At 45.1% G+C, this 26,331-nt stretch overlaps 15 non-coding genes and 1 pseudogene across 15 annotated transcripts; all 16 read right to left on the bottom strand.

The window, feature by feature from the left end:
* Nucleotides 1-934: 934 nt before the first annotated feature.
* Nucleotides 935-1,124, bottom strand: LOC141150490 (U2 spliceosomal RNA). Its single transcript, XR_012246680.1, has one exon. It is a non-coding gene; the product is annotated as a U2 spliceosomal RNA (small nuclear RNA).
* A 6,175-nt stretch (nt 1,125-7,299) lies between these two features.
* LOC141149571 (U2 spliceosomal RNA) lies at nt 7,300-7,490 on the bottom strand. Its single transcript, XR_012245862.1, has one exon. It is a non-coding gene; the product is annotated as a U2 spliceosomal RNA (small nuclear RNA).
* Nucleotides 7,491-8,602: 1,112 nt separating this feature from the next.
* Nucleotides 8,603-8,793, bottom strand: LOC141275501 (U2 spliceosomal RNA). Its single transcript, XR_012323738.1, has one exon. It is a non-coding gene; the product is annotated as a U2 spliceosomal RNA (small nuclear RNA).
* A 1,115-nt stretch (nt 8,794-9,908) lies between these two features.
* On the bottom strand, nt 9,909-10,099 carry LOC141275500 (U2 spliceosomal RNA). Its single transcript, XR_012323737.1, has one exon. It is a non-coding gene; the product is annotated as a U2 spliceosomal RNA (small nuclear RNA).
* A 1,115-nt stretch (nt 10,100-11,214) lies between these two features.
* LOC141275499 (U2 spliceosomal RNA) lies at nt 11,215-11,405 on the bottom strand. Its single transcript, XR_012323736.1, has one exon. It is a non-coding gene; the product is annotated as a U2 spliceosomal RNA (small nuclear RNA).
* A 1,115-nt stretch (nt 11,406-12,520) lies between these two features.
* LOC141150019 (U2 spliceosomal RNA) lies at nt 12,521-12,711 on the bottom strand. The gene has a single exon (XR_012246293.1). It is a non-coding gene; the product is annotated as a U2 spliceosomal RNA (small nuclear RNA).
* Nucleotides 12,712-13,826: 1,115 nt separating this feature from the next.
* LOC141275498 (U2 spliceosomal RNA) lies at nt 13,827-14,017 on the bottom strand. Its single transcript, XR_012323735.1, has one exon. It is a non-coding gene; the product is annotated as a U2 spliceosomal RNA (small nuclear RNA).
* Nucleotides 14,018-15,132: 1,115 nt separating this feature from the next.
* Nucleotides 15,133-15,323, bottom strand: LOC141275496 (U2 spliceosomal RNA). Its single transcript, XR_012323733.1, has one exon. It is a non-coding gene; the product is annotated as a U2 spliceosomal RNA (small nuclear RNA).
* A 1,115-nt stretch (nt 15,324-16,438) lies between these two features.
* On the bottom strand, nt 16,439-16,629 carry LOC141275495 (U2 spliceosomal RNA). Its single transcript, XR_012323732.1, has one exon. It is a non-coding gene; the product is annotated as a U2 spliceosomal RNA (small nuclear RNA).
* A 1,115-nt stretch (nt 16,630-17,744) lies between these two features.
* Nucleotides 17,745-17,935, bottom strand: LOC141275494 (U2 spliceosomal RNA). The gene has a single exon (XR_012323731.1). It is a non-coding gene; the product is annotated as a U2 spliceosomal RNA (small nuclear RNA).
* Nucleotides 17,936-19,050: 1,115 nt separating this feature from the next.
* On the bottom strand, nt 19,051-19,241 carry LOC141275493 (U2 spliceosomal RNA). The gene has a single exon (XR_012323730.1). It is a non-coding gene; the product is annotated as a U2 spliceosomal RNA (small nuclear RNA).
* Nucleotides 19,242-20,356: 1,115 nt separating this feature from the next.
* On the bottom strand, nt 20,357-20,547 carry LOC141275492 (U2 spliceosomal RNA). Its single transcript, XR_012323729.1, has one exon. It is a non-coding gene; the product is annotated as a U2 spliceosomal RNA (small nuclear RNA).
* A 1,115-nt stretch (nt 20,548-21,662) lies between these two features.
* LOC141275491 (U2 spliceosomal RNA) lies at nt 21,663-21,853 on the bottom strand. Its single transcript, XR_012323728.1, has one exon. It is a non-coding gene; the product is annotated as a U2 spliceosomal RNA (small nuclear RNA).
* Nucleotides 21,854-22,968: 1,115 nt separating this feature from the next.
* LOC141150641 (U2 spliceosomal RNA) lies at nt 22,969-23,153 on the bottom strand. The gene has a single exon (XR_012246786.1). It is a non-coding gene; the product is annotated as a U2 spliceosomal RNA (small nuclear RNA).
* A 789-nt stretch (nt 23,154-23,942) lies between these two features.
* On the bottom strand, nt 23,943-24,034 carry LOC141151162 (U2 spliceosomal RNA; annotated as a pseudogene).
* Nucleotides 24,035-25,149: 1,115 nt separating this feature from the next.
* Nucleotides 25,150-25,340, bottom strand: LOC141151397 (U2 spliceosomal RNA). The gene has a single exon (XR_012247081.1). It is a non-coding gene; the product is annotated as a U2 spliceosomal RNA (small nuclear RNA).
* Between the last annotated feature and the right edge of the window lie 991 nt (nt 25,341-26,331).

Below are 26,331 nucleotides of genomic sequence, written 5' to 3'. Positions count from 1 at the left end.
CTTTAAACACAGCACCTTCACCCCCTGCTGTTCCCACCCGCCTCAACACCGTTGGAAGGGAGGAGAACCAATTAAGGCGGGGGGTGGGGTGGAACGAGCAGCTGTCTACCCTTAGCAGGAGGGCCCCTGATTACATACCTCTCCTGCTGCTGCTGCTGCTGGCTGTCCAGCAGCAGACTGAAGGTGGCTGCTGCTGTGCACAGGTATATAAAGGCTCAGAGCCTATTATGACACGCGCAGCCAGCGTTCCATTGCCACATTCCATCTACTGCAGGCAGGATACCTGGCTGGCTGAATGTCGCTGAGAAGCTCACAGAGACCGCCATAAGCAACAGTTTAACAGAATGCCACAGACTAATCAACCAAACTTTTTGGGTTGGGTTCTCTTTTATAGTCTGCAGGCATTAAATGAAAGAAGTCAGTGTTCCAGCAGAAGGAGACAACGTTTCAGAAAAGGCATTGTAGCAAACCAAAAAAGAAATTTTAAGCGCAGCAGAGTAACCAGCGCACATACCTGTTAGCTCAGGTGAGTTTAAAAGGCTGCTGTTGATAACAAGGGCATTTGCTAAATAGATGGTGTGTGTGCAACAATATACTGAAAGGTCAATTATATTGTGCAGCTTATCTCACCACCTGTAGTTATTTAGGTGAAAGCTCCAAAATGCTTGCCTAATATGTCTGTTTATCCAAAAGGAAGTAAAAAGGGAGAGCTAGAAAGATAGCATTGCATCACATTACATGGCAATGCAATGCACAGTTGCTGAAGTTGAACCAAAATGAGCTTGTAATCTGGCTTCTGCAACTTTGAACATGAAAAATCCAATGAGGAGAAGAAAAGCAAAGCCAAAGAGTCCATCCCAAAATCCGACAAACAAGCAAAATGAACAAAAAACATTGAATTCAATTCTTTCTGATTTTAGAAACTGCATTAAAGAAGGGGTGCACCGGTCCTGGAGATACTGCAATACCAGGTCAATGCGTGGAGTGGACAGAGCAAGCTCTTTTTCCATCTCCCTGTTCTAAAAATCCATTTAATATATGGTCCCCAGATAGGGGACGTATCAGATATTAAACTGATAAGAACAGATCAGGTTTCAACATAATTTATTAAGTGCGTAAAAGATGGTTTACAATCAAAAACAACAACACAAACAGTACATTATTAAAACACAGAATTCCACCCATAAAAACCCCATATACGATTAGCATCCCTCCTCCCAATACATTTGACATCCCTCAAGTAATAAATATACATCTGGCTAAAAGCAATTTTAAGACAATCCTTCACAGAAATAGCATCACGTTTAAAAAGTAAAATATTGCGTGCCTTCCAAAGGGCATCTTTAAAACAGTTAATCATACACCAACATATACAATACTGTTGAGGGGTCGGACATTTAAAAAGGCCATATAAAACATATTCATGGTTAAAATCTCTTAAACCGCAAGTCCATTTTAAAAGAATCCCAACTTTGTGCCAAAGTTCCTGTGCAAATGGGCAATTCCACATAAGGTGCAAGGTGGTTTCGTCATTAACACATGAGTCTCTGGGGCATTTGGCTCTGGCCACCAGGCCTCTCCTGTGTTGAAACTCTCTGGTGGGGAGGCACTGGTGGACCACCATCCATGCGATGTCCTTATGTCCATTTGCTAAGAATTTCCCGAAGACATTCTTCCAAACTTGCTTCGATCTCTCTTCTGAGAAATTTACTATGGGGGTCACATCTTCATTCCTCCTCAGAAAAGATAAAAGCTTCTTGCGGTCTTTAAAAATGTCCATATTAAAATCACCAAGGCTATAAAATCGAACAGTCTTTTCTAAGATTGCTTGGTGTTTGGGGGGGCATAGTAAAACAGGGGAATTCAACGACAACTTAAACCATCTTTTAAAAATCATCCCACAAGTATATTTTAAAAAATAACTTAGCGCACTATTACCATTAAAATGTTTGAAACAAAAGCAGAAATAATTTAAATACAAATAAATATGTAAATCGGGGACATCCCTTCCGCCGTTCATTTTATTCTTCCTCATTATTTCTCGCCTTAATTTTTCCATTTTGGAGTTCCATAAAAACATAAAGATCATCCTAGTCATTTTTTTAATTAAAACATCAGAGGGGGGGTACACCATAGCTATATACAGTATGAGGGGTAACAACACTGATTTTATAATTAAAATTTTCCCCTCCATTGTTAGGGACCTCAAACCCCAAAATGATATTTTCTTTGACATTTTTTCTATGACATTCTCCCAGCTTTGAGTTCCCACATTCTCCTCGTTAAAAACAACTCCAAGAATTTTTACATTGTCTCGTTTTATAGTGAGCTGCGGGAGTTGGGCGGTGTCCCAGGATCCCAAAGTCAGACATTCAGATTTATTTAAATTAAGTTTAAAACCGGATGCCTGGGAAAAAAAATCAATGCGCAACACCGCCCTCCGGAGGGAAGCAGGGTCCACGCACACAACCGTCACGTCATCCATGTAGCCAAAGACTCTCACATCACTGCCACCTCCGCCTGGAACAGGAACCCCTCTAATCACTTTGTCTTTCCTTATTGCGCTCAGCAGGGGCTCCATGGCGCAGATGAACAGGATGGGCGACAAGGGGCATCCCTGCTTCACTCCGGACTCAAGGGGAACTCCATCTGTTAAAAAGCCATTAAGAGAAATTTGACTAAAACAATTTTTATATAAAATCTTAATACAATTTAAAAGCATATTAGGGATACCCATTCTTTTTAAAACTCTAAAAAGAAATCTATGAGAGACTCTATCGAAAGCTTTTTCAAAATCTAGGGCTAAAAGAGCTACATTTTGACCCCGGTCTCTGGAATACCAAATTACATCCCTTAATACGTTTAAAACCTCTGAAATACTTCTGCCTGGTACACTACAAACCTGCTCAGGCTGGATTAGTTTGGCAATGACACTCCTGAGCCGGTCTGCAACCACCTTAGCAAGTACCTTGTAATCAACATTTAGGAGAGTTATGGGTCTCCAATTCGCTAGAGTACTGCGGTCACCTTTTTTATATATCAAAGACACCACTCCTCTCCTCCACGAAAATGGCAACTGTTCACAAATAAAAACTTCTTTAAAAAGCATAAAAAGGTCCTCTTTTAAAATGTCCCAAAAAGTAAGGTAAAATTCTACAGGTAGTCCGTCACACCCAGGTGCTTTACCCTTAGAGAAACTTTTAAAAACATAAAATAATTCCTCTAAAACAATATCGCGTTCTAAAAACTCCTGGTCTGTAAAATTTAACTTAAAATCGAGATCATTAAGAGCATCGGATAAAAAGGACTCATCTATACACTTTTTACTAAAAAGATGCTTATAAAAGTTAAAAGTAGCATTCAACATTCCCTGCATAGATGTTTCACCCTCTAGATTTGTGATCACTTCTCTTTTATCCATGACTTTTTTGAAGAAGAAGCGAGAGCACTTCTCCCCCTCCTCCAAGTGCTGCACTCTAGAGTTAAAAATAATCTCTTTCCCCTTTGTGTCTATGCAGTTCTGAATTTCAGTTTTTAGGCTAGCAATATCATCTCCCACCTCCACCCCTAGCTCTTTGAATTTAAAAAGTGTTTGCAGTTTGGTGTTAAGATCACTAAAACATCTTTTTTTCTCTCTAGCTTTACGTCTCCCTGCTTTTATAAAAAACATTCTGACTTTTTTTTTCAAATTTTCCCACCAGGTTACCATAGGGGCATCAGAAGGTTTTTGTCGCCGCCAGGCTTGATAGGCTTTACCAAAGTCTTGTCGAATCAGAGGGTCCTCCAGCAGGTAAGTACTTAGACGCCAGAGGCCCCTGTTGACCCTCTGTTCATCCCGGTATTCTAGATGCACCTCCAAGCCCTTATGGTCAGAAAATATATTTGATGTTAAAACACATTTTACAGGGTTAAAATCATCTGATAGGAAAATAAAATCGATCCTGGAGGACACCCCTCTTCCGGACCACGTATAACCAGGGTCCGTCGGCAGGAGTGACCTCCACGCATCGCATAATTTAAAATCAGTTATAAAATCTTTCAATAGATGACATGACTTATCCAATTTGCGTAAAGGGTCACCCCCTGCTCGTTGTTCACTAGCACAAAGACAATTAAAATCACCCCCTACGATCAGGGGAGATGACCCAGTACAGTACAATGGCAATATCCCAAATAAATTAATTCTCTCTTGCTTATCAGGGGGAGCATAAATATTCATTACACGTAGGGTAAAACCATTAAATTTAAAATGCACTAAAACCACTCTGCCTGGTACTATTTCTGTGACAGCATTTATAGTGATATTTCTCCCACGACAGAGGAAGCCCACCCCCGCTGACTTGTTGTCATTGGAGCCAGACCAGATGGAGGGCCCCAGTCTCCAATCTGTCTTGATATCATTATAATTTAGTGCATGTTGTATCCCGCATTCCTGTAATAAACATATGTCAAAGTCAGTGGTTTCTAAATACTTGAATAGAGCAGCCCTACGAACTGGGCTCTTTAATGACCTCACATTCAGTGAGACAAGTCTTAATGTGGGCATTCATAGGTCAGGGTGGTGGATCTTCCATGAGGACACCTGACTCAAAGCCCTGTATATCAAATTGCTCCAAGACATCCGGGCTAGAGGACCCAAACGACTCGATATTCTGTGAGCCGGCGGTTGCCCCCTCGTAGGTCACGGTTCCCAGCCACATTCCAGGAGACGCTGGGGCTTCGACATTCCGTCTCTTTTTCGGGGCAGACTCCACTAGGTCACTGGTGCAGTCCTCCTCTTCCTCCACCTCCTCCAGGGGGGGAGACTGGTCCATCAGGACAAGATCAGCAACACAGATTTCCTGATGTTCGCCACCTAGAAGCAAAGCCCCCTCATCTGGCTGGCTAATCGCCCTGGAAGATCCTGAGGCCATCGCTGCGTGGTCCCCTGTAGCCAACCGCACAGGGGCACCACCCTCCAGCCCAACAGGATCGGTATCGGGAACCATCGATACGGAGGATACCCTCCCAGAAGGAGGACCCCCCCGCTCCGGTCCATGCGAGGTCCGCCCATCGTTAAGGGACTTCGATGCAGGTGCCGCCCCAGAGGGGCCTCCGGCTCCCTGCTCCATCCCAGCCTTCTCGCCCTTCGAACCGCCCTCCGACGCCGGCCTGCCAGTGAAGACCGGTGGGCGCATCGGCTCAGCTTCAGAAGATGCAGCTTCTGCGTAAGTCCTGGTCCTGGTCCTGTTGGGGCATCCTCGGAACATGTGCCCCGCCTCACCGCAGAGATTACATTTCCTCCCAGCGGGACAGTCCTTCATTAAATGTCCGTAACAGCTGCAATTATTGCAGCGGTCTACTTTCCTGCCCGTGCAGGACGTTTGGGTATGACCCATTTGTCCACAGTTCCTGCAACATACTGGCATTCCAGGATAAAATAAGTAGCCTCTGCTCTTACCGATTACGAAGGTTGAGGGAGGGTGTAGCATTCCTCCCACTCCACTAAGGTCCCTCTTTAGACGGGCCATATACCTTCTCTTGCCGCACCAGAAGCCTACCGCGTTCTTCACAGTACCCAGGTATCTCAGATCATCACAATAGCGGGTAAGGTAGGTCGAGATGTCTGCAGCTTCCACAAAGGGGTTCGGGAAATGCACCACGATGGGGATCTCGTCATAAGCATACAAGAGACAAAAGGTTAGTCCATCCAATTCATCTAAGTAGTTTTTCTCGTTTACCTTTTGTACGAGTTGCTGACAGCATCCCTGGCTCTTGAAGGTGATGGTGTATGTCCCCTTGTACTCGTTGTCCTGGAAGCAGAATATGTCTTCCCGCCGAAACTCCAGAACTCCAAGAAGAATCCTATGGCAGATGTAGTCCAAATTCTTCTCCATCCGCGATGCTGCTCCAACTTCAATCCTCACGGTGTTCCGCATCCGGGCATCACCCGATGAATATGTGAGCGTTGCCGGCATCCTTCACTCAGGAACGTACCGACTCTTCTCTCTGAAAGGCGCAAGCCTTCATGGGATCCCTTCCCGTTGCTCCCGGACTAATCCTTCCTCCCAATAGCAGCAGGGGGGTTAAGTCCCTCCGAAGAGGAACGATCCCCCCAGGCCGAGAGAAAGGGTACCAAGAGCACCTCACAGGCAAGACCACACAGGTAAACCTGATAGATCGTGCCAAAAGGCCGAGAAGCGATAACCAGAATTGGTTTCAAACTACGGAGCCACCCAAGGATCCTGAAAAGTCCATTTGTGGAGATGAGCTCCTGGACTCCCGTTAAGAAGACATGTTGTCAACCTCTAGATCCCTTACATGCCTGCACTTTTCGGCTTGCTGCTGCTGCAATCCACGCGTTTTAGATCTGCATAACTCCACCTCTTTAAACACAGCACCTTCACCCCCTGCTGTTCCCACCCGCCTCAACACCGTTGGAAGGGAGGAGAACCAATTAAGGCGGGGGGTGGGGTGGAACGAGCAGCTGTCTACCCTTAGCAGGAGGGCCCCTGATTACATACCTCTCCTGCTGCTGCTGCTGCTGGCTGTCCAGCAGCAGACTGAAGGTGGCTGCTGCTGTGCACAGGTATATAAAGGCTCAGAGCCTATTATGACACGCGCAGCCAGCGTTCCATTGCCACATTCCATCTACTGCAGGCAGGATACCTGGCTGGCTGAATGTCACTGAGAAGCTCACAGAGACCGCCATAAGCAACAGTTTAACAGAATGCCACAGACTAATCAACCAAACTTTTTGGGTTGGGTTCTCTTTTATAGTCTGCAGGCATTAAATGAAAGAAGTCAGTGTTCCAGCAGAAGGAGACAACGTTTCAGAAAAGGCATTGTAGCAAACCAAAAAAGAAATTTTAAGCGCAGCAGAGTAACCAGCGCACATACCTGTTAGCTCAGGTGAGTTTAAAAGGCTGCTGTTGATAACAAGGGCATTTGCTAAATAGATGGTGTGTGTGCAACAATATACTGAAAGGTCAATTATATTGTGCAGCTTATCTCACCACCTGTAGTTATTTAGGTGAAAGCTCCAAAATGCTTGCCTAATATGTCTGTTTATCCAAAAGGAAGTAAAATGGGAGAGCTAGAAAGATAGCATTGCATCACATTACATGGCAATGCAATGCACAGTTGCTGAAGTTGAACCAAAATGAGCTTGTAATCTGGCTTCTGCAACTTTGAACATGAAAAATCCAATGAGGAGAAGAAAAGCAAAGCCAAAGAGTCCATCCCAAAATCCGACAAACAAGCAAAATGAACAAAAAACATTGAATTCAATTCTTTCTGATTTTAGAAACTGCATTAAAGAAGGGGTGCACCGGTCCTGGAGATACTGCAATACCAGGTCAATGCGTGGAGTGGACAGAGCAAGCTCTTTTTCCATCTCCCTGTTCTAAAAATCCATTTAATATATGGTCCCCAGATAGGGGACGTATCAGATATTAAACTGATAAGAACAGATACTACACTTGATCTTAGCCAAAAGGCCGAGAAACGATAACCAGAATTGGTTTCAAACTACGGAGCCACCCAAGGATCCTGAAAAGTCCATTTGTGGAGATGAGCTCCTGGACTCCCGTTAAGAAGACATGTTGTCAACCTCTAGATCCCTTACATGCCTGCACTTTTCGGCTTGCTGCTGCTGCAATCCACGCGTTTTAGATCTGCATAACTCCACCTCTTTAAACACAGCACCTTCACCCCCTGCTGTTCCCACCCGCCTCAACACCGTTGGAAGGGAGGAGAACCAATTAAGGCGGGGGGTGGGGTGGAACGAGCAGCTGTCTACCCTTAGCAGGAGGGCTCCTGATTACATACCTCTCCTGCTGCTGCTGCTGGCTGTCCAGCAGCAGACTGAAGGTGGCTGCTGCTGTGCACAGGTATATAAAGGCTCAGAGCCTATTATGACACGCGCAGCCAGCGTTCCATTGCCACATTCCATCTACTGCAGGCAGGATACCTGGCTGGCTGAATGTCGCTGAGAAGCTCACAGAGACCGCCATAAGCAACAGTTTAACAGAATGCCACAGACTAATCAACCAAACTTTTTGGGTTGGGTTCTCTTTTATAGTCTGCAGGCATTAAATGAAAGAAGTCAGTGTTCCAGCAGAAGGAGACAACGTTTCAGAAAAGGCATTGTAGCAAACCAAAAAAGAAATTTTAAGCGCAGCAGAGTAACCAGCGCACATACCTGTTAGCTCAGGTGAGTTTAAAAGGCTGCTGTTGATAACAAGGGCATTTGCTAAATAGATGGTGTGTGTGCAACAATATACTGAAAGGTCAATTATATTGTGCAGCTTATCTCACCACCTGTAGTTATTTAGGTGAAAGCTCCAAAATGCTTGCCTAATATGTCTGTTTATCCAAAAGGAAGTAAAAAGGGAGAGCTAGAAAGATAGCATTGCATCACATTACATGGCAATGCAATGCACAGTTGCTGAAGTTGAACCAAAATGAGCTTGTAATCTGGCTTCTGCAACTTTGAACATGAAAAATCCAATGAGGAGAAGAAAAGCAAAGCCAAAGAGTCCATCCCAAAATCCGACAAACAAGCAAAATGAACAAAAAACATTGAATTCAATTCTTTCTGATTTTAGAAACTGCATTAAAGAAGGGGTGCACCGGTCCTGGAGATACTGCAATACCAGGTCAATGCGTGGAGTGGACAGAGCAAGCTCTTTTTCCATCTCCCTGTTCTAAAAATCCATTTAATATATGGTCCCCAGATAGGGGACGTATCAGATATTAAACTGATAAGAACAGATACTACACTTGATCTTAGCCAAAAGGCCGAGAAGCGATAACCAGAATTGGTTTCAAACTACGGAGCCACCCAAGGATCCTGAAAAGTCCATTTGTGAAGATGAGCTCCTGGACTCCCGTTAAGAAGACATGTTGTCAACCTCTAGATCCCTTACATGCCTGCACTTTTCGGCTTGCTGCTGCTGCAATCCACGCGTTTTAGATCTGCATAACTCCACCTCTTTAAACACAGCACCTTCACCCCCTGCTGTTCCCACCCGCCTCAACACCGTTGGAAGGGAGGAGAACCAATTAAGGCGGGGGGTGGGGTGGAACGAGCAGCTGTCTACCCTTAGCAGGAGGGCTCCTGATTACATACCTCTCCTGCTGCTGCTGCTGCTGGCTGTCCAGCAGCAGACTGAAGGTGGCTGCTGCTGTGCACAGGTATATAAAGGCTCAGAGCCTATTATAACACGCGCAGCCAGCGTTCCATTGCCACATTCCATCTACTGCAGGCAGGATACCTGGCTGGCTGAATGTCGCTGAGAAGCTCACAGAGACCGCCATAAGCAACAGTTTAACAGAATGCCACAGACTAATCAACCAAACTTTTTGGGTTGGGTTCTCTTTTATAGTCTGCAGGCATTAAATGAAAGAAGTCAGTGTTCCAGCAGAAGGAGACAACGTTTCAGAAAAGGCATTGTAGCAAACCAAAAAAGAAATTTTAAGCACAGCAGAGTAACCAGCGCACATACCTGTTAGCTCAGGTGAGTTTAAAAGGCTGCTGTTGATAACAAGGGCATTTGCTAAATAGATGGTGTGTGTGCAACAATATACTGAAAGGTCAATTATATTGTGCAGCTTATCTCACCACCTGTAGTTATTTAGGTGAAAGCTCCAAAATGCTTGCCTAATATGTCTGTTTATCCAAAAGGAAGTAAAAAGGGAGAGCTAGAAAGATAGCATTGCATCACATTACATGGCAATGCAATGCACAGTTGCTGAAGTTGAACCAAAATGAGCTTGTAATCTGGCTTCTGCAACTTTGAACATGAAAAATCCAATGAGGAGAAGAAAAGCAAAGCCAAAGAGTCCATCCCAAAATCCGACAAACAAGCAAAATGAACAAAAAACATTGAATTCAATTCTTTCTGATTTTAGAAACTGCATTAAAGAAGGGGTGCACCGGTCCTGGAGATACTGCAATACCAGGTCAATGCGTGGAGTGGACAGAGCAAGCTCTTTTTCCATCTCCCTGTTCTAAAAATCCATTTAATATATGGTCCCCAGATAGGGGACGTATCAGATATTAAACTGATAAGAACAGATACTACACTTGATCTTAGCCAAAAGGCCGAGAAGCGATAACCAGAATTGGTTTCAAACTACGGAGCCACCCAAGGATCCTGAAAAGTCCATTTGTGAAGATGAGCTCCTGGACTCCCGTTAAGAAGACATGTTGTCAACCTCTAGATCCCTTACATGCCTGCACTTTTCGGCTTGCTGCTGCTGCAATCCACGCGTTTTAGATCTGCATAACTCCACCTCTTTAAACACAGCACCTTCACCCCCTGCTGTTCCCACCCGCCTCAACACCGTTGGAAGGGAGGAGAACCAATTAAGGCGGGGGGTGGGGTGGAACGAGCAGCTGTCTACCCTTAGCAGGAGGGCTCCTGATTACATACCTCTCCTGCTGCTGCTGCTGCTGGCTGTCCAGCAGCAGACTGAAGGTGGCTGCTGCTGTGCACAGGTATATAAAAGCTCAGAGCCTATTATGACACGCGCAGCCAGCGTTCCATTGCCACATTCCATCTACTGCAGGCAGGATACCTGGCTGGCTGAATGTCGCTGAGAAGCTCACAGAGACCGCCATAAGCAACAGTTTAACAGAATGCCACAGACTAATCAACCAAACTTTTTGGGTTGGGTTCTCTTTTATAGTCTGCAGGCATTAAATGAAAGAAGTCAGTGTTCCAGCAGAAGGAGACAACGTTTCAGAAAAGGCATTGTAGCAAACCAAAAAAGAAATTTTAAGCGCAGCAGAGTAACCAGCGCACATACCTGTTAGCTCAGGTGAGTTTAAAAGGCTGCTGTTGATAACAAGGGCATTTGCTAAATAGATGGTGTGTGTGCAACAATATACTGAAAGGTCAGTTATATTGTGCAGCTTATCTCACCACCTGTAGTTATTTAGGTGAAAGCTCCAAAATGCTTGCCTAATATGTCTGTTTATCCAAAAGGAAGTAAAAAGGGAGAGCTAGAAAGATAGCATTGCATCACATTACATGGCAATGCAATGCACAGTTGCTGAAGTTGAACCAAAATGAGCTTGTAATCTGGCTTCTGCAACTTTGAACATGAAAAATCTAATGAGGAGAAGAAAAGCAAAGCCAAAGAGTCCATCCCAAAATCCGACAAACAAGCAAAATGAACAAAAAACATTGAATTCAATTCTTTCTGATTTTAGAAACTGCATTAAAGAAGGGGTGCACCGGTCCTGGAGATACTGCAATACCAGGTCAATGCGTGGAGTGGACAGAGCAAGCTCTTTTTCCATCTCCCTGTTCTAAAAATCCATTTAATATATGGTCCCCAGATAGGGGACGTATCAGATATTAAACTGATAAGAACAGATACTACACTTGATCTTAGCCAAAAGGCCGAGAAGCGATAACCAGAATTGGTTTCAAACTACGGAGCCACCCAAGGATCCTGAAAAGTCCATTTGTGGAGATGAGCTCCTGGACTCCCGTTAAGAAGACATGTTGTCAACCTCTAGATCCCTTACATGCCTGCACTTTTCGGCTTGCTGCTGCTGCAATCCACGCGTTTTAGATCTGCATAACTCCACCTCTTTAAACACAGCACCTTCACCCCCTGCTGTTCCCACCCGCCTCAACACCGTTGGAAGGGAGGAGAACCAATTAAGGCGGGGGGTGGGGTGGAACGAGCAGCTGTCTACCCTTAGCAGGAGGGCTCCTGATTACATACCTCTCCTGCTGCTGCTGCTGCTGGCTGTCCAGCAGCAGACTGAAGGTGGCTGCTGCTGTGCACAGGTATATAAAGGCTCAGAGCCTATTATGACACGCGCAGCCAGCGTTCCATTGCCACATTCCATCTACTGCAGGCAGGATACCTGGCTGGCTGAATGTCGCTGAGAAGCTCACAGAGACCGCCATAAGCAACAGTTTAACAGAATGCCACAGACTAATCAACCAAACTTTTTGGGTTGGGTTCTCTTTTATAGTCTGCAGGCATTAAATGAAAGAAGTCAGTGTTCCAGCAGAAGGAGACAACGTTTCAGAAAAGGCATTGTAGCAAACCAAAAAAGAAATTTTAAGCGCAGCAGAGTAACCAGCGCACATACCTGTTAGCTCAGGTGAGTTTAAAAGGCTGCTGTTGATAACAAGGGCATTTGCTAAATAGATGGTGTGTGTGCAACAATATACTGAAAGGTCAATTATATTGTGCAGCTTATCTCACCACCTGTAGTTATTTAGGTGAAAGCTCCAAAATGCTTGCCTAATATGTCTGTTTATCCAAAAGGAAGTAAAAAGGGAGAGCTAGAAAGATAGCATTGCATCACATTACATGGCAATGCAATGCACAGTTGCTGAAGTTGAACCAAAATGAGCTTGTAATCTGGCTTCTGCAACTTTGAACATGAAAAATCCAATGAGGAGAAGAAAAGCAAAGCCAAAGAGTCCATCCCAAAATCCGACAAACAAGCAAAATGAACAAAAAACATTGAATTCAATTCTTTCTGATTTTAGAAACTGCATTAAAGAAGGGGTGCACCGGTCCTTGAGATACTGCAATACCAGGTCAATGCGTGGAGTGGACAGAGCAAGCTCTTTTTCCATCTCCCTGTTCTAAAAATCCATTTAATATATGGTCCCCAGATAGGGGACGTATCAGATATTAAACTGATAAGAACAGATACTACACTTGATCTTAGCCAAAAGGCCGAGAAGCGATAACCAGAATTGGTTTCAAACTACGGAGCCACCCAAGGATCCTGAAAAGTCCATTTGTGGAGATGAGCTCCTGGACTCCCGTTAAGAAGACATGTTGTCAACCTCTAGATCCCTTACATGCCTGCACTTTTCGGCTTGCTGCTGCTGCAATCCACGCGTTTTAGATCTGCATAACTCCACCTCTTTAAACACAGCACCTTCACCCCCTGCTGTTCCCACCCGCCTCAACACCGTTGGAAGGGAGGAGAACCAATTAAGGCGGGGGGTGGGGTGGAACGAGCAGCTGTCTACCCTTAGCAGGAGGGCTCCTGATTACATACCTCTCCTGCTGCTGCTGCTGCTGGCTGTCCATCAGCAGACTGAAGGTGGCTGCTGCTGTGCACAGGTATATAAAGGCTCAGAGCCTATTATGACACGCGCAGCCAGCGTTCCATTGCCACATTCCATCTACTGCAGGCAGGATACCTGGCTGGCTGAATGTCGCTGAGAAGCTCACAGAGACCGCCATAAGCAACAGTTTAACAGAATGCCACAGACTAATCAACCAAACTTTTTGGGTTGGGTTCTCTTTTATAGTCTGCAGGCATTAAATGAAAGAAGTCAGTGTTCCAGCAGAAGGAGACAACGTTTCAGAAAAGGCATTGTAGCAAACCAAAAAAGAAATTTTAAGCGCAGCAGAGTAACCAGCGCACATACCTGTTAGCTCAGGTGAGTTTAAAAGGCTGCTGTTGATAACAAGGGCATTTGCTAAATAGATGGTGTGTGTGCAACAATATACTGAAAGGTCAATTATATTGTGCAGCTTATCTCACCACCTGTAGTTATTTAGGTGAAAGCTCCAAAATGCTTGCCTAATATGTCTGTTTATCCAAAAGGAAGTAAAAAGGGAGAGCTAGAAAGATAGCATTGCATCACATTACATGGCAATGCAATGCACAGTTGCTGAAGTTGAACCAAAATGAGCTTGTAATCTGGCTTCTGCAACTTTGAACATGAAAAATCCAATGAGGAGAAGAAAAGCAAAGCCAAAGAGTCCATCCCAAAATCCGACAAACAAGCAAAATGAACAAAAAACATTGAATTCAATTCTTTCTGATTTTAGAAACTGCATTAAAGAAGGGGTGCACCGGTCCTGGAGATACTGCAATACCAGGTCAATGCGTGGAGTGGACAGAGCAAGCTCTTTTTCCATCTCCCTGTTCTAAAAATCCATTTAATATATGGTCCCCAGATAGGGGACGTATCAGATATTAAACTGATAAGAACAGATACTACACTTGATCTTAGCCAAAAGGCCGAGAAGCGATAACCAGAATTGGTTTCAAACTACGGAGCCACCCAAGGATCCTGAAAAGTCCATTTGTGGAGATGAGCTCCTGGACTCCCGTTAAGAAGACATGTTGTCAACCTCTAGATCCCTTACATGCCTGCACTTTTCGGCTTGCTGCTGCTGCAATCCACGCGTTTTAGATCTGCATAACTCCACCTCTTTAAACACAGCACCTTCACCCCCTGCTGTTCCCACCCGCCTCAACACCGTTGGAAGGGAGGAGAACCAATTAAGGCGGGGGGTGGGGTGGAACGAGCAGCTGTCTACCCTTAGCAGGAGGGCTCCTGATTACATACCTCTCCTGCTGCTGCTGCTGCTGGCTGTCCAGCAGCAGACTGAAGGTGGCTGCTGCTGTGCACAGGTATATAAAGGCTCAGAGCCTATTATGACACGCGCAGCCAGCGTTCCATTGCCACATTCCATCTACTGCAGGCAGGATACCTGGCTGGCTGAATGTCGCTGAGAAGCTCACAGAGACCGCCATAAGCAACAGTTTAACAGAATGCCACAGACTAATCAACCAAACTTTTTGGGTTGGGTTCTCTTTTATAGTCTGCAGGCATTAAATGAAAGAAGTCAGTGTTCCAGCAGAAGGAGACAACGTTTCAGAAAAGGCATTGTAGCAAACCAAAAAAGAAATTTTAAGCGCAGCAGAGTAACCAGCGCACATACCTGTTAGCTCAGGTGAGTTTAAAAGGCTGCTGTTGATAACAAGGGCATTTGCTAAATAGATGGTGTGTGTGCAACTATATACTGAAAGGTCAATTATATTGTGCAGCTTATCTCACCACCTGTAGTTATTTAGGTGAAAGCTCCAAAATGCTTGCCTAATATGTCTGTTTATCCAAAAGGAAGTAAAAAGGGAGAGCTAGAAAGATAGCATTGCATCACATTACATGGCAATGCAATGCACAGTTGCTGAAGTTGAACCAAAATGAGCTTGTAATCTGGCTTCTGCAACTTTGAACATGAAAAATCCAATGAGGAGAAGAAAAGCAAAGCCAAAGAGTCCATCCCAAAATCCGACAAACAAGCAAAATGAACAAAAAACATTGAATTCAATTCTTTCTGATTTTAGAAACTGCATTAAAGAAGGGGTGCACCGGTCCTGGAGATACTGCAATACCAGGTCAATGCGTGGAGTGGACAGAGCAAGCTCTTTTTCCATCTCCCTGTTCTAAAAATCCATTTAATATATGGTCCCCAGATAGGGGACGTATCAGATATTAAACTGATAAGAACAGATACTACACTTGATCTTAGCCAAAAGGCCGAGAAGCGATAACCAGAATTGGTTTCAAACTACGGAGCCACCCAAGGATCCTGAAAAGTCCATTTGTGGAGATGAGCTCCTGGACTCCCGTTAAGAAGACATGTTGTCAACCTCTAGATCCCTTACATGCCTGCACTTTTCGGCTTGCTGCTGCTGCAATCCACGCGTTTTAGATCTGCATAACTCCACCTCTTTAAACACAGCACCTTCACCCCCTGCTGTTCCCACCCGCCTCAACACCGTTGGAAGGGAGGAGAACCAATTAAGGCGGGGGGTGGGGTGGAACGAGCAGCTGTCTACCCTTAGCAGGAGGGCTCCTGATTACATACCTCTCCTGCTGCTGCTGCTGCTGGCTGTCCAGCAGCAGACTGAAGGTGGCTGCTGCTGTGCACAGGTATATAAAGGCTCAGAGCCTATTATGACACGCGCAGCCAGCGTTCCATTGCCACATTCCATCTACTGCAGGCAGGATACCTGGCTGGCTGAATGTCGCTGAGAAGCTCACAGAGACCGCCATAAGCAACAGTTTAACAGAATGCCACAGACTAATCAACCAAACTTTTTGGGTTGGGTTCTCTTTTATAGTCTGCAGGCATTAAATGAAAGAAGTCAGTGTTCCAGCAGAAGGAGACAACGTTTCAGAAAAGGCATTGTAGCAAACCAAAAAAGAAATTTTAAGCGCAGCAGAGTAACCAGCGCACATACCTGTTAGCTCAGGTGAGTTTAAAAGGCTGCTGTTGATAACAAGGGCATTTGCTAAATAGATGGTGTGTGTGCAACAATATACTGAAAGGTCAATTATATTGTGCAGCTTATCTCACCACCTGTAGTTATTTAGGTGAAAGCTCCAAAATGCTTGCCTAATATGTCTGTTTATCCAAAAGGAAGTAAAAAGGGAGAGCTAGAAAGATAGCATTGCATCACATTACATGGCAATGCAATGCACAGTTGCTGAAGTTGAACCAAAATGAGCTTGTAATCTGGCTTCTGCAACTTTGAACATGAAAAATCCAATGAGGAGAAGAAAAGCAAAGCCAAAGAGTCCATCCCAAAATCCGACAAACAAGCAAAATGAACAAAAAACATTGAATTCAATTCTTTCTGATTTTAGAAACTGCATTAAAGAAGGGGTGCACCGGTCCTGGAGATACTGCAATACCAGGTCAATGCGTGGAGTGGACAGAGCAAGCTCTTTTTCCATCTCCCTGTTCTAAAAATCCATTTAATATATGGTCCCCAGATAGGGGACGTATCAGATATTAAACTGATAAGAACAGATACTACACTTGATCTTAGCCAAAAGGCCGAGAAGCGATAACCAGAATTGGTTTCAAACTACGGAGCCACCCAAGGATCCTGAAAAGTCCATTTGTGGAGATGAGCTCCTGGACTCCCGTTAAGAAGACATGTTGTCAACCTCTAGATCCCTTACATGCCTGCACTTTTCGGCTTGCTGCTGCTGCAATCCACGCGTTTTAGATCTGCATAACTCCACCTCTTTAAACACAGCACCTTCACCCCCTGCTGTTCCCACCCGCCTCAACACCGTTGGAAGGGAGGAGAACCAATTAAGGCGGGGGGTGGGGTGGAACGAGCAGCTGTCTACCCTTAGCAGGAGGGCTCCTGATTACATACCTCTCCTGCTGCTGCTGCTGCTGGCTGTCCAGCAGCAGACTGAAGGTGGCTGCTGCTGTGCACAGGTATATAAAGGCTCAGAGCCTATTATGACACGCGCAGCCAGCGTTCCATTGCCACATTCCATCTACTGCAGGCAGGATACCTGGCTGGCTGAATGTCGCTGAGAAGCTCACAGAGACCGCCATAAGCAACAGTTTAACAGAATGCCACAGACTAATCAACCAAACTTTTTGGGTTGGGTTCTCTTTTATAGTCTGCAGGCATTAAATGAAAGAAGTCAGTGTTCCAGCAGAAGGAGACAACGTTTCAGAAAAGGCATTGTAGCAAACCAAAAAAGAAATTTTAAGCGCAGCAGAGTAACCAGCGCACATACCTGTTAGCTCAGGTGAGTTTAAAAGGCTGCTGTTGATAACAAGGGCATTTGCTAAATAGATGGTGTGTGTGCAACAATATACTGAAAGGTCAATTATATTGTGCAGCTTATCTCACCACCTGTAGTTATTTAGGTGAAAGCTCCAAAATGCTTGCCTAATATGTCTGTTTATCCAAAAGGAAGTAAAAAGGGAGAGCTAGAAAGATAGCATTGCATCACATTACATGGCAATGCAATGCACAGTTGCTGAAGTTGAAACAAAATGAGCTTGTAATCTGGCTTCTGCAACTTTGAACATGAAAAATCCAATGAGGAGAAGAAAAGCAAAGCCAAAGAGTCCATCCCAAAATCCGACAAACAAGCAAAATGAACAAAAAACATTGAATTCAATTCTTTCTGATTTTAGAAACTGCATTAAAGAAGGGGTGCACCGGTCCTGGAGATACTGCAATACCAGGTCAATGCGTGGAGTGGACAGAGCAAGCTCTTTTTCCATCTCCCTGTTCTAAAAATCCATTTAATATATGGTCCCCAGATAGGGGACGTATCAGATATTAAACTGATAAGAACAGATACTACACTTGATCTTAGCCAAAAGGCCGAGAAGCGATAACCAGAATTGGTTTCAAACTACGGAGCCACCCAAGGATCCTGAAAAGTTCATTTGTGGAGATGAGCTCCTGGACTCCCGTTAAGAAGACATGTTGTCAACCTCTAGATCCCTTACATGCCTGCACTTTTCGGCTTGCTGCTGCTGCAATCCACGCGTTTTAGATCTGCATAACTCCACCTCTTTAAACACAGCACCTTCACCCCCTGCTGTTCCCACCCGCCTCAACACCGTTGGAAGGGAGGAGAACCAATTAAGGCGGGGGGTGGGGTGGAACGAGCAGCTGTCTACCCTTAGCAGGAGGGCTCCTGATTACATACCTCTCCTGCTGCTGCTGCTGCTGGCTGTCCAGCAGCAGACTGAAGGTGGCTGCTGCTGTGCACAGGTATATAAAGGCTCAGAGCCTATTATGACACGCGCAGCCAGCGTTCCATTGCCACATTCCATCTACTGCAGGCAGGATACCTGGCTGGCTGAATGTCGCTGAGAAGCTCACAGAGACCGCCATAAGCAACAGTTTAACAGAATGCCACAGACTAATCAACCAAACTTTTTGGGTTGGGTTCTCTTTTATAGTCTGCAGGCATTAAATGAAAGAAGTCAGTGTTCCAGCAGAAGGAGACAACGTTTCAGAAAAGGCATTGTAGCAAACCAAAAAAGAAATTTTAAGCGCAGCAGAGTAACCAGCGCACATACCTGTTAGCTCAGGTGAGTTTAAAAGGCTGCTGTTGATAACAAGGGCATTTGCTAAATAGATGGTGTGTGTGCAACAATATACTGAAAGGTCAGTTATATTGTGCAGCTTATCTCACCACCTGTAGTTATTTAGGTGAAAGCTCCAAAATGCTTGCCTAATATGTCTGTTTATCCAAAAGGAAGTAAAAAGGGAGAGCTAGAAAGATAGCATTGCATCACATTACATGGCAATGCAATGCACAGTTGCTGAAGTTGAACCAAAATGAGCTTGTAATCTGGCTTCTGCAACTTTGAACATGAAAAATCCAATGAGGAGAAGAAAAGCAAAGCCAAAGAGTCCATCCCAAAATCCGACAAACAAGCAAAATGAACAAAAAACATTGAATTCAATTCTTTCTGATTTTAGAAACTGCATTAAAGAAGGGGTGCACCGGTCCTGGAGATACTGCAATACCAGGTCAATGCGTGGAGTGGACAGAGCAAGCTCTTTTTCCATCTCCCTGTTCTAAAAATCCATTTAATATATGGTCCCCAGATAGGGGACGTATCAGATATTAAACTGATAAGAACAGATACTACACTTGATCTTAGCCAAAAGGCCGAGAAGCGATAACCAGAATTGGTTTCAAACTACGGAGCCACCCAAGGATCCTGAAAAGTCCATTTGTGGAGATGAGCTCCTGGACTCCCGTTAAGAAGACATGTTGTCAACCTCTAGATCCCTTACATGCCTGCACTTTTCGGCTTGCTGCTGCTGCAATCCACGCGTTTTAGATCTGCATAACTCCACCTCTTTAAACACAGCACCTTCACCCCCTGCTGTTCCCACCCGCCTCAACACCGTTGGAAGGGAGGAGAACCAATTAAGGCGGGGGGTGGGGTGGAACGAGCAGCTGTCTACCCTTAGCAGGAGGGCTCCTGATTACATACCTCTCCTGCTGCTGCTGCTGCTGGCTGTCCAGCAGCAGACTGAAGGTGGCTGCTGCTGTGCACAGGTATATAAAGGCTCAGAGCCTATTATGACACGCGCAGCCAGCGTTCCATTGCCACATTCCATCTACTGCAGGCAGGATACCTGGCTGGCTGAATGTCGCTGAGAAGCTCACAGAGACCGCCATAAGCAACAGTTTAACAGAATGCCACAGACTAATCAACCAAACTTTTTGGGTTGGGTTCTCTTTTATAGTCTGCAGGCATTAAATGAAAGAAGTCAGTGTTCCAGCAGAAGGAGACAACGTTTCAGAAAAGGCATTGTAGCAAACCAAAAAAGAAATTTTAAGCGCAGCAGAGTAACCAGCGCACATACCTGTTAGCTCAGGTGAGTTTAAAAGGCTGCTGTTGATAACAAGGGCATTTGCTAAATAGATGGTGTGTGTGCAACAATATACTGAAAGGTCAATTATATTGTGCAGCTTATCTCACCACCTGTAGTTATTTAGGTGAAAGCTCCAAAATGCTTGCCTAATATGTCTGTTTATCCAAAAGGAAGTAAAAAGGGAGAGCTAGAAAGATAGCATTGCATCACATTACATGGCAATGCAATGCACAGTTGCTGAAGTTGAACCAAAATGAGCTTGTAATCTGGCTTCTGCAACTTTGAACATGAAAAATCCAATGAGGAGAAGAAAAGCAAAGCCAAAGAGTCCATCCCAAAATCCGACAAACAAGCAAAATGAACAAAAAACATTGAATTCAATTCTTTCTGATTTTAGAAACTGCATTAAAGAAGGGGTGCACCGGTCCTGGAGATACTGCAATACCAGGTCAATGCGTGGAGTGGACAGAGCAAGCTCTTTTTCCATCTCCCTGTTCTAAAAATCCATTTAATATATGGTCCCCAGATAGGGGACGTATCAGATATTAAACTGATAAGAACAGATACTACACTTGATCTTAGCCAAAAGGCCGAGAAGCGATAACCAGAATTGGTTTCAAACTACGGAGCCACCCAAGGATCCTGAAAAGTCCATTTGTGGAGATGAGCTCCTGGACTCCCGTTAAGAAGACATGTTGTCAACCTCTAGATCCCTTACATGCCTGCACTTTTCGGCTTGCTGCTGCTGCAATCCACGCGTTTTAGATCTGCATAACTCCACCTCTTTAAACACAGCACCTTCACCCCCTGCTGTTCCCACCCGCCTCAACACCGTTGGAAGGGAGGAGAACCAATTAAGGCGGGGGGTGGGGTGGAACGAGCAGCTGTCTACCCTTAGCAGGAGGGCTCCTGATTACATACCTCTCCTGCTGCTGCTGCTGCTGGCTGTCCAGCAGCAGACTGAAGGTGGCTGCTGCTGTGCACAGGTATATAAAGGCTCAGAGCCTATTATGACACGCGCAGCCAGCGTTCCATTGCCACATTCCATCTACTGCAGGCAGGATACCTGGCTGGCTGAATGTCGCTGAGAAGCTCACAGAGACCGCCATAAGCAACAGTTTAACAGAATGCCACAGACTAATCAACCAAACTTTTTGGGTTGGGTTCTCTTTTATAGTCTGCAGGCATTAAATGAAAGAAGTCAGTGTTCCAGCAGAAGGAGACAACGTTTCAGAAAAGGCATTGTAGCAAACCAAAAAAGAAATTTTAAGAGCAGCAGAGTAACCAGCGCACATACCTGTTAGCTCAGGTGAGTTTAAAAGGCTGCTGTTGATAACAAGGGCATTTGCTAAATAGATGGTGTGTGTGCAACAATATACTGAAAGGTCAATTATATTGTGCAGCTTATCTCACCACCTGTAGTTATTTAGGTGAAAGCTCCAAAATGCTTGCCTAATATGTCTGTTTATCCAAAAGGAAGTAAAAAGGGAGAGCTAGAAAGATAGCATTGCATCACATTACATGGCAATGCAATGCACAGTTGCTGAAGTTGAACCAAAATGAGCTTGTAATCTGGCTTCTGCAACTTTGAACATGAAAAATCCAATGAGGAGAAGAAAAGCAAAGCCAAAGAGTCCATCCCAAAATCCGACAAACAAGCAAAATGAACAAAAAACATTGAATTCAATTCTTTCTGATTTTAGAAACTGCATTAAAGAAGGGGTGCACCGGTCCTGGAGATACTGCAATACCAGGTCAATGCGTGGAGTGGACAGAGCAAGCTCTTTTTCCATCTCCCTGTTCTAAAAATCCATTTAATATATGGTCCCCAGATAGGGGACGTATCAGATATTAAACTGATAAGAACAGATACTACACTTGATCTTAGCCAAAAGGCCGAGAAGCGATAACCAGAATTGGTTTCAAACTACGGAGCCACCCAAGGATCCTGAAAAGTCCATTTGTGGAGATGAGCTCCTGGACTCCCGTTAAGAAGACATGTTGTCAACCTCTAGATCCCTTACATGCCTGCACTTTTCGGCTTGCTGCTGCTGCAATCCACGCGTTTTAGATCTGCATAACTCCACCTCTTTAAACACAGCACCTTCACCCCCTGCTGTTCCCACCCGCCTCAACACCGTTGGAAGGGAGGAGAACCAATTAAGGCGGGGGGTGGGGTGGAACGAGCAGCTGTCTACCCTTAGCAGGAGGGCTCCTGATTACATACCTCTCCTGCTGCTGCTGCTGCTGGCTGTCCAGCAGCAGACTGAAGGTGGCTGCTGCTGTGCACAGGTATATAAAGGCTCAGAGCCTATTATGACACGCGCAGCCAGCGTTCCATTGCCACATTCCATCTACTGCAGGCAGGATACCTGGCTGGCTGAATGTCGCTGAGAAGCTCACAGAGACCGCCATAAGCAACAGTTTAACAGAATGCCACAGACTAATCAACCAAACTTTTTGGGTTGGGTTCTCTTTTATAGTCTGCAGGCATTAAATGAAAGAAGTCAGTGTTCCAGCAGAAGGAGACAACGTTTCAGAAAAGGCATTGTAGCAAACCAAAAAAGAAATTTTAAGCGCAGCAGAGTAACCAGCGCACATACCTGTTAGCTCAGGTGAGTTTAAAAGGCTGCTGTTGATAACAAGGGCATTTGCTAAATAGATGGTGTGTGTGCAACAATATACTGAAAGGTCAATTATATTGTGCAGCTTATCTCACCACCTGTAGTTATTTAGGTGAAAGCTCCAAAATGCTTGCCTAATATGTCTGTTTATCCAAAAGGAAGTAAAAAGGGAGAGCTAGAAAGATAGCATTGCATCACATTACATGGCAATGCAATGCACAGTTGCTGAAGTTGAACCAAAATGAGCTTGTAATCTGGCTTCTGCAACTTTGAACATGAAAAATCCAATGAGGAGAAGAAAAGCAAAGCCAAAGAGTCCATCCCAAAATCCGACAAACAAGCAAAATGAACAAAAAACATTGAATTCAATTCTTTCTGATTTTAGAAACTGCATTAAAGAAGGGGTGCACCGGTCCTGGAGATACTGCAATACCAGGTCAATGCGTGGAGTGGACAGAGCAAGCTCTTTTTCCATCTCCCTGTTCTAAAAATCCATTTAATATATGGTCCCCAGATAGGGGACATATCAGATATTAAACTGATAAGAACAGATTTTTTTTTTTTTTTCGAAAGCCCGAATTCGTGTACAAAACCCGAGTGCGCTTAAAAAAGTGACAAGTGCCACAAAAAAAGTACACTAGGATGCTGGTCTTCTTGAAACCCTCTCCAAAAGGAGAAGGGTCCCCCAAACCATTCCCCGTCCCTCCGAGCCAAAAGGCCACAGCGAGGAACAGGGACAAAAAGCCACCTCCAGCCGAAGCCAGAGGCGACCCAATCTTACCCCCAGCACCTGCCCGAGTTCTCACCCGAGCAAGGCACTGGGAGCCAAAGACTGTGCTCTCCTCCCGGAAGAGGGGAGCCAACAACGCTCTCCTCCCGAAAGAGGAGAGCCAGGGGGGTTCAGGGGGGAGCGGAACCTGATGGCCACACACTCCCCCCCTAGACCTGCCAAGAGAGGAACCCGTAAGGGAACCGCATCCCGACAAAATCCTAGTAGGACGTGACACACGTGAATAAGTGGACACACAGTGACAAAGAAATTAAATTAATAGTGAAGGTTTCACAGTATAATACTGCCCGGACCTTCGACCGGGAATTGAAAAATTCCCCATCCTAAGGCCAGAAGGCCCGGAATAAGGGTGTGTGCGAAGAAAGAAAATTTGAAGTGCTTGTGCAAATGTGCCATAAACTCAAGTGGGGTTCCCAATCCCAGTGAGTTAAGGCACCCCAGGGTCACCACTCCTGGGGCACTTCACACTTCGGGCTTTCGATCTTCCCCGGCCCAATGGCGTAGATCCTGGGGGGCCATGCTTTCCACCAGATGACTATATTAGCCACCTGGCGTACTAACAAGCGCCTAAACCCCAGTGTGCATAATGTATCAATCTACTAGGGCGGCCAACATCCAAAACCGCCTTTTCAAAAGATACTACACTTGATCTTAGCCAAAAGGCCGAGAAGCGATAACCAGAATTGGATTCAAACTACGGAGCCACCCAAGGATCCTGAAAAGTCCATTTGTGGAGATGAGCTCCTGGACTCCCGTTAAGAAGACATGTTGTCAACCTCTAGATCCCTTACATGCCTGCACTTTTCGGCTTGCTGCTGCTGCAATCCACGCGTTTTAGATCTGCATAACTCCACCTCTTTAAACACAGCACCTTCACCCCCTGCTGTTCCCACCCGCCTCAACACCGTTGGAAGGGAGGAGAACCAATTAAGGCGGGGGGTGGGGTGGAACGAGCAGCTGTCTACCCTTAGCAGGAGGGCTCCTGATTACATACCTCTCCTGCTGCTGCTGCTGCTGGCTGTCCAGCAGCAGACTGAAGGTGGCTGCTGCTGTGCACAGGTATATAAAGGCTCAGAGCCTATTATGACACGCGCAGCCAGCGTTCCATTGCCACATTCCATCTACTGCAGGCAGGATACCTGGCTGGCTGAATGTCGCTGAGAAGCTCACAGAGACCGCCATAAGCAACAGTTTAACAGAATGCCACAGACTAATCAACCAAACTTTTTGGGTTGGGTTCTCTTTTATAGTCTGCAGGCATTAAATGAAAGAAGTCAGTGTTCCAGCAGAAGGAGACAACGTTTCAGAAAAGGCATTGTAGCAAACCAAAAAAGAAATTTTAAGCGCAGCAGAGTAACCAGCGCACATACCTGTTAGCTCAGGTGAGTTTAAAAGGCTGCTGTTGATAACAAGGGCATTTGCTAAATAGATGGTGTGTGTGCAACAATATACTGAAAGGTCAATTATATTGTGCAGCTTATCTCACCACCTGTAGTTATTTAGGTGAAAGCTCCAAAATGCTTGCCTAATATGTCTGTTTATCCAAAAGGAAGTAAAAAGGGAGAGCTAGAAAGATAGCATTGCATCACATTACATGGCAATGCAATGCACAGTTGCTGAAGTTGAACCAAAATGAGCTTGTAATCTGGCTTCTGCAACTTTGAACATGAAAAATCCAATGAGGAGAAGAAAAGCAAAGCCAAAGAGTCCATCCCAAAATCCGACAAACAAGCAAAATGAACAAAAAACATTGAATTCAATTCTTTCTGATTTTAGAAACTGCATTAAAGAAGGGGTGCACCGGTCCTGGAGATACTGCAATACCAGGTCAATGCGTGGAGTGGACAGAGCAAGCTCTTTTTCCATCTCCCTGTTCTAAAAATCCATTTAATATATAGTCCCCAGATAGGGGACGTATCAGATATTAAACTGATAAGAACAGATACTACACTTGATCTTAGCCAAAAGGCCGAGAAGCGATAACCAGAATTGGTTTCAAACTACGGAGCCACCCAAGGATCCTGAAAAGTCCATTTGTGGAGATGAGCTCCTGGACTCCCGTTAAGAAGACATGTTGTCAACCTCTAGATCCCTTACATGCCTGCACTTTTCGGCTTGCTGCTGCTGCAATCCACGCGTTTTAGATCTGCATAACTCCACCTCTTTAAACACAGCACCTTCACCCCCTGCTGTTCCCACCCGCCTCAACACCGTTGGAAGGGAGGAGAACCAATTAAGGCGGGGGGTGGGGTGGAACGAGCAGCTGTCTACTCTTAGCAGGAGGGCTCCTGATTACATACCTCTCCTGCTGCTGCTGCTGCTGGCTGTCCAGCAGCAGACTGAAGGTGGCTGCTGCTGTGCACAGGTATATAAAGGCTCAGAGCCTATTATGACACGCGCAGCCAGCGTTCCATTGCCACATTCCATCTACTGCAGGCACGATACCTGGCTGGCTGAATGTCGCTGAGAAGCTCACAGAGACCGCCATAAGCAACAGTTTAACAGAATGCCACAGACTAATCAACCAAACTTTTTGGGTTGGGTTCTCTTTTATAGTCTGCAGGCATTAAATGAAAGAAGTCAGTGTTCCAGCAGAAGGAGACAACGTTTCAGAAAAGGCATTGTAGCAAACCAAAACAGAAATTTTAAGCGCAGCAGAGTAACCAGCGCACATACCTGTTAGCTCAGGTGAGTTTAAAAGGCTGCTGTTGATAACAAGGGCATTTGCTAAATAGATGGTGTGTGTGCAACAATATACTGAAAGGTCAATTATATTGTGCAGCTTATCTCACCACCTGTAGTTATAGAGGTGAAAGCTCCAAAGTGCTTGCCTAATATGTCTGTTTATCCAAAAGGAAGTAAAAAGGGAGAGCTAGAAAGATAGCATTGCATCACATTACATGGCAATGCAATGCACAGTTGCTGAAGTTGAACCAAAATGAGCTTGTAATCTGGCTTCTGCAACTTTGAAC

Source organism: Phyllobates terribilis, unplaced genomic scaffold (genome assembly GCF_046119375.1).
Source record: "Phyllobates terribilis strain yellow unplaced genomic scaffold, ASM4611937v1 Scaffold_5__5_contigs__length_657084704, whole genome shotgun sequence".
In the NCBI taxonomy this organism is placed as follows: domain Eukaryota; kingdom Metazoa; phylum Chordata; class Amphibia; order Anura; family Dendrobatidae; genus Phyllobates; species Phyllobates terribilis.
Note: the sequence above shows the minus strand (reverse complement) of the source record. Positions and strands in the feature narration are given on the sequence as shown.